At 48.4% G+C, this 12,473-nt stretch overlaps 1 long non-coding RNA gene across 1 annotated transcript; it reads right to left on the bottom strand.

Annotated features, from left to right (window-relative positions):
* Positions 1-422: 422 nt before the first annotated feature.
* LOC127058468 (uncharacterized) lies at positions 423-12,207 on the bottom strand. The gene is made up of 2 exons (XR_007776384.1): positions 12,094-12,207; positions 423-657 (listed from the first exon to the last, which is right to left on the bottom strand). It is a non-coding gene; the product is annotated as an uncharacterized LOC127058468 (long non-coding RNA).
* Positions 12,208-12,473: the final 266 nt, after the last annotated feature.

Consider the following 12,473-nt stretch of genomic DNA (forward strand, 5'->3'; position numbering starts at 1 on the left):
TCCAGAGAGATCCCCAGGAAAGTTTTCTGGAGGTACTTGGTATTCTTCTGCCAAATGTTCCACGGCAGATCAGCTTTGTTCCTTCCCCCACTGAAGGAAACTTTACCGTGCCATTCGGCAATCACTTGTGCAGGGACCAAAGCGACACACAGGCGAGCGGCATAGGAAGCAGGGCGGAACCCAAAAGCACGGAGTAAATATACTCTAGTTTCCCTGCTTACCTTTACCAGTGAGATATCTGCTACAATGACCCCTGCCTCTGAAAAAATGTGTGAGAATTTTAGAATTTTTTCCCTAGTTGGCTGCACCATAACATAAGAATGCGTACTCTTTTCCCCATGTGGAGTGCCCCTTCCTCCTCACCATGCTTTGAGTGTTCACAGAGACGTGTGCTTGTCAAGGGTCAGTGAGAAAGTGATTGCTATGTTGCAAAAGGTGTATTTAACTGAAATGTTTCAACATTGTGCGTGAATTTAACAACTCTGCTTCTGTGCATTGTCCCTTGTGCTTCGGCAGATGTGGCCTTCAGGAACACTCCACACACACAGTGGACGAGCGACTCCACCAGATAAGAAAGCACCCAAGATGCAGCAAAGACAACATGTTCTGGGAGGTACTGCATGGCTCCAATGAAGACATAAGGGAACGTAAGGAGTGCTGGGAAGCCAAAAGGCAGGACAGAAAAGAGAATCAGAAGTTTAAGGATGCTACTGAGTAGATAATTAAAGTAACAGAGGAGCAAACGCAAATGCTGAAGTCCTTGATAATGCTGCATACTGAGCAGATCCATGTCCACCCTCTCCTGCAGCACAGTCAGAACTCTTTTCCATGCCCCCCCAAACTCCGCTTGCACAGTCCTTTCCACTTTCTGGGACTTCTTGGTTTCCCCTTCACTCCACCCCCTTGGACAACTTTCATGATAGCTGGACCTATACACAGCTCTGAAAGTCTGCCCTTCCCTGGTTCCTCCTTTCTCACCAAGCATGTGCATGTGGGTTGTTTCTTGTACAATAAAAGCAAAGTTTTTGAATGGTAACTCATCTTTATTTGTTTTCTACAAATTGAGAAAGCAGGCACTACCATGAAATACATGGGCAGTTTATTCACGTGCTTGCTGGAATGTAAGGCCCCCAAATGTCACCATTACCTCATAGAAAAATTGTATGTAATGTAACATTGCACCACCAATCACAGACATATTCATTACTGGTTCTCATTTTCAAAGTGTTGCCTCAAACCCTCCCTGATTCGAATTGCCCCCCTCTGAGCTCCTCTGATAGCTGGTATCTGGCTGCTCAAAATCAGCAACCAAGTGGTCTACCTCAACTCTCCACCCCTGAGTAAACCTTTCACCCTTAACTTCACAGAGATTATGCATTGTACAAAATGCGGCTATGACCATGGGAATATTATCCTCATTAAAGTTAACCTGCCATAAAGGCATTGCCAGCCTGCCTTTAAACTGCCAAAGGCACATTCAACTGTCATCCAGCAGCTACTCAGCCTGTTCTTGAACCGCTCCTGACTGCTGTCCAGGTTTCCCATGTAAGGTTTCATGAGCCGTAGCTATAAGGGATACGCCAGGTCTCCCAGGATCACTACGGTCATTTCAACATCCCCCACTTTAATCTTCTGGTTTGGAAAGAAAGTCCCTACTTGTAGCTTTCTATATAGGCCTGTGTTCCTGAAGATACATGCGTCATGTACCTTCCCAGACCACTCCATGTTGATATCAGTGAAACACCCATGGTGATCCACAAGCATCTGAAACCCCATGGAGAAGTACTCCTTCCTATTGATGTACTCTGTCTCAAGGTGGTCTGCTGCCAAAATTAGAATATGTGTGCCGTCTGTTGCACTTCCACAGTTAGGGAAACCCATTTCTGCAAAGCCATTCACTATTTCATGCACATTTCCCAGAGTCACAGTCATTGGTAGCCAGATGCAATTAATTGCTCTACACATGTGCATTAATGCAGCCCCAATGGTCAACTTCTCAACTCCAAACTGATTCATGACCGACCGGTAGCAGTCTAGAGTCACCAGCTTCCACACTGCAATTGCAACGTGCTTCTCTGCTGATAAGGCAGCTCTCATTCTGATGTCTTTGCACCTCAGTGCTGGTATGATCTCCGCACACAATTCCAGGAAGGTGGCTTTCCACATCAGAAAATTCTGTGCCCACTGCTCATCATCCCATACCTGCATGTCGAAACAATCCCACCATCCAATGTTTGTTTCCCAAGCCCAAAAGCGATGGTCCACCCTATGCAGCTGTTCTGTGAATGCCAAAACCAATCTAAAGTTTCTCTTATCCATATCACACAACATGTCAGGTAACTGGGAGTCCTCTTCAGTTAGGAACTTCACGATTAACTGTACTGCCATCCACGATGTCATGACAGTTAATAGAGCATAGGAGAGCAGTGTGGGATCCATCCCTTCTCACAAAGATGCCGTGATGCACAGCAAGAAAAGGACCTTGAAAAATGCCGCAAAAGAAAGCTGAAAGCCCATGGAGTGCTGGGACAGAAAGAAATGCATCATGGGACATTAAGCCCAGTCTCAACATGCGCTGCGATCCACTCTGCCTTCCCGCAACAACTAGCGACAGAAAGTGTCGAGCTGGACTGTTGGATAGGTACCCACAGTACACTGCGCACAGTGTCGACGATAATACCCCAACTGCGGACAAACACTGCCAACAGAGGGCGCGAGCGTGAACATGAAATTCTGATTTTCATTATGCCAATTTTTGATTGCTGACATCACCTTTGCCAACAAAACTTTGTAGTTAAGATAAGGCCCAAGTAATGGCTGCTATGACTTTGCAAGGGCATGTGATCCAGCCACATGACTCTGGACTCCATTTTGGAGTACTGGTGTTTTTCCACAAGCTGGTCTGGGAACTGAGGTTGGAACAAAGGGTTCCCTCCATATGATAGAGATATATAAGGTGGGGAGTGACAGCATCATTGGTTATTCTTCACTCTCCCACAATGGAACACCTAGGAGAAGCTCCAAAAGAAAAGGGCTTGGAAAGGGGGTGCAGATCCTAAGCTGCAATGCAAATGCAGCTTGTTCCTTAAGACTCTGCAAGCCTGCTTGTATCATCACCCACAAGGAGAATTTACTAGTTCATAGTCTATCTTTCTAGTATTTTACGCTTAGTTTGCATTTTTGTTTATTACTAGGTAATCTGCTTTGATCTGTTTGCTATCACTTATAAACACTTAAAATCTATCTTTTTTTGTAATTAATAAAGTTATTTTATGTTTTAATCTAAACCAATAAGTTTTGAGTGAAGTACATGGCAATCTTAGCTCAAGGGGTAGGAGCTGTTGCATTTCCTCTCCACATTGAGGGGGAGGCAAACTGGATAATAAATTTATACTAGTTGGGTTTGGACTAAGGCAGGACAGTATCGCTCTGGGGTCCTATGCTGGAAAGCTGGTGGTTATTTTGGCTGTAGCCTCACTATTGTTGGTTCATGCAGCGGCTGGTCAGAACCTGCATGTAACTGCAGCTGGGTGTGTCCCTACCTGTGTGAATGCTAGTGCAAGTGTAGGACCGGGAGCGGGTTTGCAGCTTCTCACAGCAGCACAGTGTGAGAGGGAGCCCAGGATGGTGGGTTGGAGGGCTCAGTGATACCCCAGTTCCAGGTGGCACCCCAGGAGGAACCCATCTCACTGGGATTATTGTGGTTATCCAGTGATCAGGGGCTGGATACCACATGGGGACACTTTGAAGAGATTCAGGGGCTGGTGTGCACCTGTTGTCAACCTGCAAGGCAAAGATTGAGCTGGCGTAGCCTTGAGGAGAGGGAGTGGCCACAAGTACCATCACAGATGCACTGTGGTCATCCAAGCTAGAGGTCACTAAACAGTAATGCTCATAGTGAGTACTCATGTGTATGCCAGGAGGAGCAGGTGGCACAAAGCGTCTTGGAGTGCGGACTGAACTAGCACCAAATCCCCAGGAGAAAAGGCAGATAGCATCACACCTAGGGAGGAAGAAGATAGCAAGAAGTAAATAAAGTGCATGGGATGGGAAACACAAGCAATATAATTCTAGCCTGAGTATACCGCATTACGGCCGACTGACCTAGAACAGCAGCTCCCAAACTGTGGCCCATGGAGCACTTGCTGGTTATCCATGAAGAGCAACCTGGCTGTCTGGCCACATGACGATGGCCCCTCCTTGTGTCTAGCAGCTAAACTGTATTAAAAGAAGTGAAAAATACACTTCTGCTTTCTTAATTTTGCGTGGAAGTCCTTGCTGAAATTGCCACATGGATGTTATCCAATCACCGAGGAGAAGAGAGGTGCTGTGCTATCATGGATTAGAGTGAAGGCAGCCCACAAGACAATTTCCCTATTAAGATGTGGATCACACTATGAAAAAGAACGTGTCGTTATCCACATTGTAGTTCCTGTTTTTACCCACAGGGGGTCACACTTCCCCAGATTTTTCTGCCTTCCATTTAAAGGAGAGTTCTGTGCATGTAGCGCTGCTTGTTTCAGAGCCTGCAGGCCCTATAGGCAATGCTTTCTGTAACGCTACAGCAGGGATCGGCAACCTTTGGCACAAGGCTCACCAGGGTAAGCACCTTGGTGGGCTGGGCCGGTTTGTTTACCTGCTGCGTCCGCAGGTTTGGCCGATCGCAGCTCCCACTGGCCGCAGTTCGCCGCTCCAGGCCAATGGGGGCGGTGGGAAATAGCAGCCAGCACATCCCTCGGACTGCGCCGCTTCCCGCAGCCCCCGTTGGCCTGAAGTGGCGAACCATGGCCAGTGGGAGCTGCGATGGGCCGAACCTGTAGACGCAGCAGGTAAACAAACCGGCCTAGCCTGCCAGGAGTCCTTACACTGGCGAGATGCGTGCCAAAGGTTGTCAATCTCTGCACTACAGAGACTGGCTAATTGTCTTTAGCTTTGTACAAACTGCTCCTCTCCCAGGCGCTCAGTTGCAAACTGGGGCACACTCCAATCTGTACAGAGCACTGAAGCAAATATGTCCAAACGGCCCAACCTGGAAGATCTCTGCTGGTGCTTCACCCAGTCCTGTATCTAGGGCTGGCTTTAGGAAGTGTGGGGCCCGATTTGAATACCTGGCGGTGGTCCGGGTCTTTCGCGGCACTGGAGGACCCACTGCCAAAATGCCACTGGAGACCCCACTGCCAAAATGCCACTGGAGACCTGGAGCGAGTGAAGGATCCGCTGCCGAAGTGCCGCCAAAGACCCGGACCACCGCCGGGTGAGTAAATTAAAAAGCCACCTAAGTTAGTAGCTCTTCTTTAGGGAGCAGGGCCCTCTTAGGTGCGGGGCCTGTTTCGGGGGAATTGGCCTAAAGCCAGCCCTACCTGTATCCATTCTAAACATCCCATGCTCGGCTTCAAAACCCATGTACCACTGTGTTGACAACTCTCTCTATATCCCAACTCACTCCATCTACTCTGCCATTTCTCATTTCCACTTACTCTCTCCACCCCCAACAAGTCCCTGTTCACCTCTGCCAAGGACTGATTTCATTGCAGCCACCATCTGGACCAAACTTTTACATGTGTCATGTGATCTTTCTAGTGCTCATGAGAGTTGCCTGACTTAAATCCTTTATTTATCCATAGAAAAGGCAGTAGCACTGCAAACATCCCCCATTGTCCCCTGGGGCCAACATACGTTACTCCTGACCTGGGCTTAGAGGACAGTTGAATCTCCATGATCCACTCATCCCTTGGTTTCTGCAAAGCTGCTAACAAGGGACCCAATTATGGTGGCAATTTTTTATGATTTAGACACTTATCCAATAGGAACTAGTCTTAGGTCCTCAACCTCATTTTCCATTGGTTGCCAAACCACTGTTAGATGTTATCTGCTTTTAGCCATTACTGCCAAACTATGTTCTGGCCTAGACCTGAGCTTTGCCTGGTGAGCTAGTGGTGAAAGGTTCCATGGCTCCTGGAGCATCTAGTTCCTCATCTTGAATAGTAACATATTCTCCAGACCTTTTAAAAGCAAGTCAAAACCCACTTCTTCTATGCTGCCTTCACTCAGCAACCTGTCAGCTATCTCCCTGCAACAGCATTTGCCAACCTCTCCTAGCCCTAGAATACTGTTCTGACCTACCATCTCACCCCACTGCTCCAACGTCTGCGCTGGTTCCCCACTGGTAATAATCCGTATCCTGATTTGCAGAGAGTTCCTTGAGATTGGCCTTAACTCCCTGAAGGACTGCGTCCCTATCAGGGTGGATAAAAATCAATTATATTTAAAAAAAAAATTAAAAATCAGATTTTTTGATAAAATGCTTTTTGAGGAAAAAACCTACCTAAAGATAGTTTTAATTAAGATACATTATAGCTCAAAGATATCTCATCATGGAATAGGGATTATAAATTCTAATTCTATAGTATGAGACAATATAGTCATGTAATGTTTAAGAAAAGTTTTGTAAATGAGTTCCAACAGTTCATGGATCGGGGACCTAATTTTATGGGGTTCCAGGGGCTTCTGTATAGATTATTTAGGTTAATCTTTCTATCTACCCAATGGGACTCTGCTAAATCTAGAAGATACCATCAGAGATGCTTAGTTTTGCATTTCTCAAACTGTGGATTTATGTCTACAGAGATAACATGCTTCTTATCAGCAAAAATGTTTTTAAATAAATATATAGAGGTGAGAAATAACAGACCTCAACTCTATTGTCCTTTTCCAAATTTGTGTACAGAGTCAGTTCCTTACGTTTCTCTAAAAGTGCAAAGTTTCAAAAGGTTCAATGAATAGAAGATTGTTCGGGGAGGAATAGATCTGGACAAGGAGAAGAAGTCTGGAGATAAATGTGAGAAGGGAGGGACAAGCAGTAGAAACAAAAGTTAAACTGTTTGAGCAGCATATTCCAGAAGTCTTGAGGTCTTTCTGAGTGTAGCCTTCATTGATTTGAGATCTACCATATCAGTCTCTCACAAGAATGGAAAACCTATAATGGCAGCAGTCTGTAAAAGAGACGCAGTTTGGATCTTATCTATCTCTGAGTTGTGAAGAATATGTATTAAGGTTATAACAATCAACAAAATGCACTTTTATGTAGAAATCCATGATTAAATCGAGTCTTCCTGACTAGTGATTTAAATCAAATCCATCCTGGTCCCTATCCTGTTCTCCGTGATCACATCCTCCCACAACAGCTATGATCCACTGCAACATCCAGTAGGGAGGGATTCAAGAGAAATAGTGTTGTCATTCCTGTTCCTGAGAGGTGTTCAGGTACCTCCATGTCAAGAATTCAGGGAGATACCTAAGCTTTTTCTCCGGCTTCCATCGCCATAGTATCCAAGCACCTCACAGTCTTTAATGTATTTATCCACAAAACATCCTTGTGAGTAAGGGCAGTGCTATTATCTCCACTGTATGGATGGTGAACAAAGAAGCTAAGTGACTTGTCCAAGGACACACAGGAATTCTGTGGCAGAGCAGGGAGTTGAACCCAGGTCCCAGGCTAGCCACTGAACCATCCTTCCTCTCAGGTAGACAGAGAACATTTTTGTAGCACTTCCAATGCAACATTCTACAAGTTGTCTGTACACAGAACTTCCACTGAAGTCAATGGGAGCTCCATGTCCTGAGGGCTTCCAGGCAAGCAGGTGAATTGTCAGGGTACCAGCTGCATGCACCTTTAAAGAGCCAGATCATCTCCATTCCTAGGTGGCTAAAAAAGCATAATGAGAAAATGATGACTCCCTGGCAAAATGTTAATTAGGGCTCTTACTCCACTAGAAATTGCACCACAGTTCATGCCCTATCTCAAAGTCTGTTCCCTCTTCCCTTGCAACGTTCAATGCTGTTGGTCCCATGAGAAAAGAGCCACAGCAAGTTCAACACTTAGTGTCCCTGTGCCTCAGTTCCACATGTGTACAATGGGGATAATAGCACTGCCCTTCCTCACCAAAATTCTTTTAGCTGGTGGTTTATAACATGCTGCAGACTCTAGCAACTTAGCAGGGAATTACCCAGTTGAGATTGTCAGTGATTTCACCAACCTCAGCTCTGTTGTGACATTGAGAAAGCACTTGGAGCCCGTACTGCAAAAGCATCGTCCATTATGGGGTGCCTAATCAAGAATATCTTTTGCAGACTCAAAACCCGGTAAGTAGAGAAAGAAAGTTGATGATATATATAGAATTCTTCAGCAGGCAGAATTCTGACCTAGGAGACTGAAACATGGCCTCTCACTGTCAAGCACTGTACATAACTTCACTCCGACCTCTGTCTTTGACCTCATATCTCCCTGTTTCCTCTCTCTTTCCTGCTACACTTTCCCCAATCCTTTTTCCTTGCTACTACCTTCATTTTTCCTCACTCTGGGGCAGGGAATGCATCTCTTTTCATGTGTGTAAATGCTCTGTATGACACTCAAGAAATAAATATATAATTATAGTAAATTATATTTCTTGTATCACCAGCTTTGGAAAAGGGTCAGCAAATGCTTTGATCACTTAATGATTTTTCACTATAGCTTCTGGAAATGGCTCTATCACATACTTAAATGACAGACATTTGTAACTTCCCACAGCAGTACTCAGTGAGTCTCAAGCAACCCTAGAAGCATCCACACATTAACAGGTTTATGTTTTAATTTCAGTCACAGAGAGGATTTCCAGCACTCTTTCCAAAAGGAAATGGAGTGAAATTATGATATCATCTTCCAACTGTCAGAGACAGGATAGCTGAGATGGACCCCTGTGGCAGTGTTTGTAAACCTCCATGCATGGCTAAACTCATTCATTTCTGGGTGTTGAAGTTCCTGTAACTTCTATCTTGTTTCACTTTACTGTCCAGCTGCATTTGGGTGGATATCACAAATACTAGTAACTACTAAAACCCCACCCATTCCATGTAGCATTCAACTGCAACAGCAACCCCCTGCTCTGTGTATTTTTTATTATGTTCTCTTCCACTGTGTTTCTTGTCCGCACAGGTAGATTGCAACCCTTTTAGGGCAGGGTTCTGTTATCTGTTCGGCAGGAACTTACCAACACATCACAAAATTGTACGCATATATGGTACTGTATAAAAGATTAATAATAGTGCTTTATTAGTCACTGATTCATTTGTGGTTACCAATCTTTAGTGTGCTGGTTACTTATCCAATTGTGAGCAGAAAGCTTTGTTGTCAAATAAAATAAAACAAAATAAACATTATGAAAGTTCTTCCTGGCTTCCTTGGTTTCAGTCCTGGCCACTTCACGCTTTGCTAAAAGACACTGACTTTGTTGCTGAGAGCAAGCTATCCGGATCTTAAAGTGTACTCACAGTGATAATTATATTCTGTACTTATATAGTGCTTTTCATCTGAGGATATCATAATTAAGGCTGCATGTCTGTCATGGATTCCATGACTTTCCGTGACCTCTGAAGTGGCTGGTGTGGCAGGCTCCAGGGGTGATCGAGCAGACAAAGGAACCCCTGGGCCAGCCGTACTGGACACTGCTGGGGCAGTTGGTTGTGGGAGGAGGCTCAGGGCTAGAGCAAGGGGTTGGGGTATGAGGTGGTGCTTACCTCAGGGGGCATAGGTGCCAACTTCTTTGCTTTCCCCTCGACATCCCCTCTGCCACCGGCCCTGCCCCCACTCCACCTCTTCCATGTGGCCCTGCCCCACCCTACCTCTTCCCACCCCTGCCCCATCCCCATTCCAACCCCTTACCCAAATCCCTGCCCTGACCCTGCCTCTTCACCGCCTCCTCCCCTAAGCGTGCCATATTCCCGCTCCTCCTCCTCCCTCCCAGCATGCTGCTAAACAGCTGTTTGGCGGTTGCCAGGGGGAAGTGCTGGGAGGTAGGCGGAGGAGCGGGGACACGGCACACTCAGGGGGGAGGAGGAGGAGGAGGAGGTGAGACAGGGAGTGAGGGGAGATTGGCTGCCAGTGGGTGCAGAGCACCCACTAATTTTTCCCTGTGGGTGCTCCAGCCCTGGAGCACCCATGGAATCAGCACCTATGTCAGAGGGGGTTCCCCTGAAGCAGCCGGCATGTCTCTGCAGTTCCTAGGCGGAGAGGCCAGATGCTCCGTGTGCCACCCCTGCAGCTCCCATTGGCTGCGGTTTCCAGTCAATGGGAGCTGCAGTGCTGGAGCTTGTGGCAGGCGGTAGTGCGCAGAGCCCCCCTGGCCTTCCCTCCCCCTAGGAGCTGCAGGGACACGTGGAGCTGGATAGGGAGACTTCCAGCCCCGCTAACCTTTCCCCCTCCCACAGCAACAGTGGGGATCCCAGGCTGCACGCTGCCACCTGGTCCCCCATCCCACCACCAGCAGAAGTCCTTGGTCACATGCCACTGCTCACCCCACCCAGCACTAGTGGGGGTCCCAGGCTGCGTGCTGCTGCCCGCCTCCCCGCTGGCATCCACTGCACCCCCAGACCATCCCCCCAGAGCACTCATGCCGCCCCAACCCAAGTTTTAGTTAGGGGTATAAAGTACAAGTCATAGGCTGTGAATTTTTGTTTACTGCCTGTGACCTGTCCATGACTTTTACTAAAAATACCCATGACTAAAACGTAGCCTTAATCATAACGCCTAGCTGTAGTGGCGCAGCTGCCCTACTCCCACAGAACAGAGGTTAAAAGGCAGCCAAGCTAGGCTGATTGGGGAAGCAGCCACAGGTGTGGCCAGCTCAGTTAGGGCCCCACTGGCCCTGATAAGAGGACTGTGAGCCATGAGCTGAGGAGTCTCTCTCTCCAGCCTTGGAGGGAGAAGGACCTGGTTGCCTGGGAGCTCTGGAAACAGGGAATGGAGTATGGCTAGGGAAAGGCAAGAGGAGCTCTAGCCTGGTAAATCCCCAGGCTGTGGGCCTTGCTAAAAGGTCAAAACAGGTGCTCAGGTTGCAGAGGCAGCTGTCTGACCTCCTTGCCAATGATGAGTGGCCTTTTACAGATTGCAGTTTGCCCCAGTGAGTGGGTGCTAGATGATGCCTTGCCTCAGTGGCTACTGCCAGTCAGGTTTAGAGGGTTAGGGATTCCCCTAGGAGGGGAGACCCAGAGCATGGGGGTACTGCTAGGGCAGAGCCCTGAGGTAAAAGGCACCAGGGACTGGGAGGGACATGGGGCTAGTGGCAGGTGAAACACTGGCCTGCAGAGACACCTTTTCTGCTGGAAAAGAGCTAATTCCCAGATGACCAGCAGGAGGCGCTGCACTGGTGGTTCTTCAAATTTGCTATACAAGCTCTCATATAGCTCCTTCCATCAGCTCTCAAAGCACTTCACAACCTTTATTTTATTTATTATGCTCATGACATCTCTGTGAAGTAAGGCACTGCTATTATCTCCATTTATAAAATCATGAAATGAGGCCGGGAAAGGTTAATTGACTTACCCATTGTCATGTTAGAAGTCTGTGGCAGAGCAAGTGTTAGGTTAGTGCCCTAACCACTGGACCTTGGTAAACAGCACAATATCCATTTTACAGATGGGGAAACTGGGGCACAGAGTTATCAGATGATTTACCAAAACTCACATAGCAACTCAGTGGCCCAGCCAGGAACAAAACCAGGAATTTCTGATTTCCAGCCTGGTGCCCTGGCCACTTTGCGCAGTACCGAGTGAGCGCATTACAGTCCCACTCCAAGATGCGGCAACTTCTGTGTCTTAAATGTCAGGAGCATGGAATGAGCCAGCAGCTGAGACAAGTGGCCCATCAAGCCAGAACTCTGCCTCTTGCAGCCTGCAAAACCTGATGCCTCAGAGGAAGCCAAACACCCGCACAACGCACTGGGCCTGTGCTGCCCTGCTGCCCCCTGGCCCTGAAGCCAACCTCTCCCTTCACAGCGGAGCATGTTTTGTCCAGCTCCACGCGTGACATTTCTCAGGCCCCTGGGCCCTTGGAGCTGGGAGGGCAGCACCAGCCCCACCCCCGAGGCTGAGGGCCCCAGGTGAAGATGGGGGGGCGGGAGGGGGGCTGTCTGTGCAGTACTAGGCTCACACTGGCTCCTCCCTGCCGAACGACAGGGAGCAAAGCTCCCGCAGCTACCGCGCATAGGCAAAACATACCTAGCGGCGGCCTGCCCGAGGCGGAGGCAAAGCCGTCCATTCTCTTGCGCATGCGCCTACCCTATGGTCTTGAAGTTGGAAGGCGACAGTGTCTGGCTCCTGCGCCTCGGCTCCGAGCTGGAGTTCGCATGTGCGCTTGCGCGGCCTGTCAGCTTGGGGGAGCGGCAGATAACCGAGCGGGCGGCGGAGGCAAAGGCAGCGGCAGAGCCGGGCCGGGTAAGGGAGCGTGGCGGGGCTCAGCCTCCAGAAAGGGTTAGCGAGCGGGTCTGGGGGGCGGCCAGCCCCGCCCGGCCCAGACTGCGAGGGGGGGTGGGGGAACAGTGGGGTGCAGCACTGGGAGCTAGGGAGCAGTATGGAGGGCTGCGATGGGGGTGGGGGAGCAGTGGGGTGCGCCGTTGGGGACTATGGGGCAGTATGGAGGGCTCCAGTGGGAGTGGGGC

Source organism: Gopherus flavomarginatus, chromosome 9, assembly GCF_025201925.1.
Source record: "Gopherus flavomarginatus isolate rGopFla2 chromosome 9, rGopFla2.mat.asm, whole genome shotgun sequence".
Taxonomy (NCBI): domain Eukaryota; kingdom Metazoa; phylum Chordata; order Testudines; family Testudinidae; genus Gopherus; species Gopherus flavomarginatus.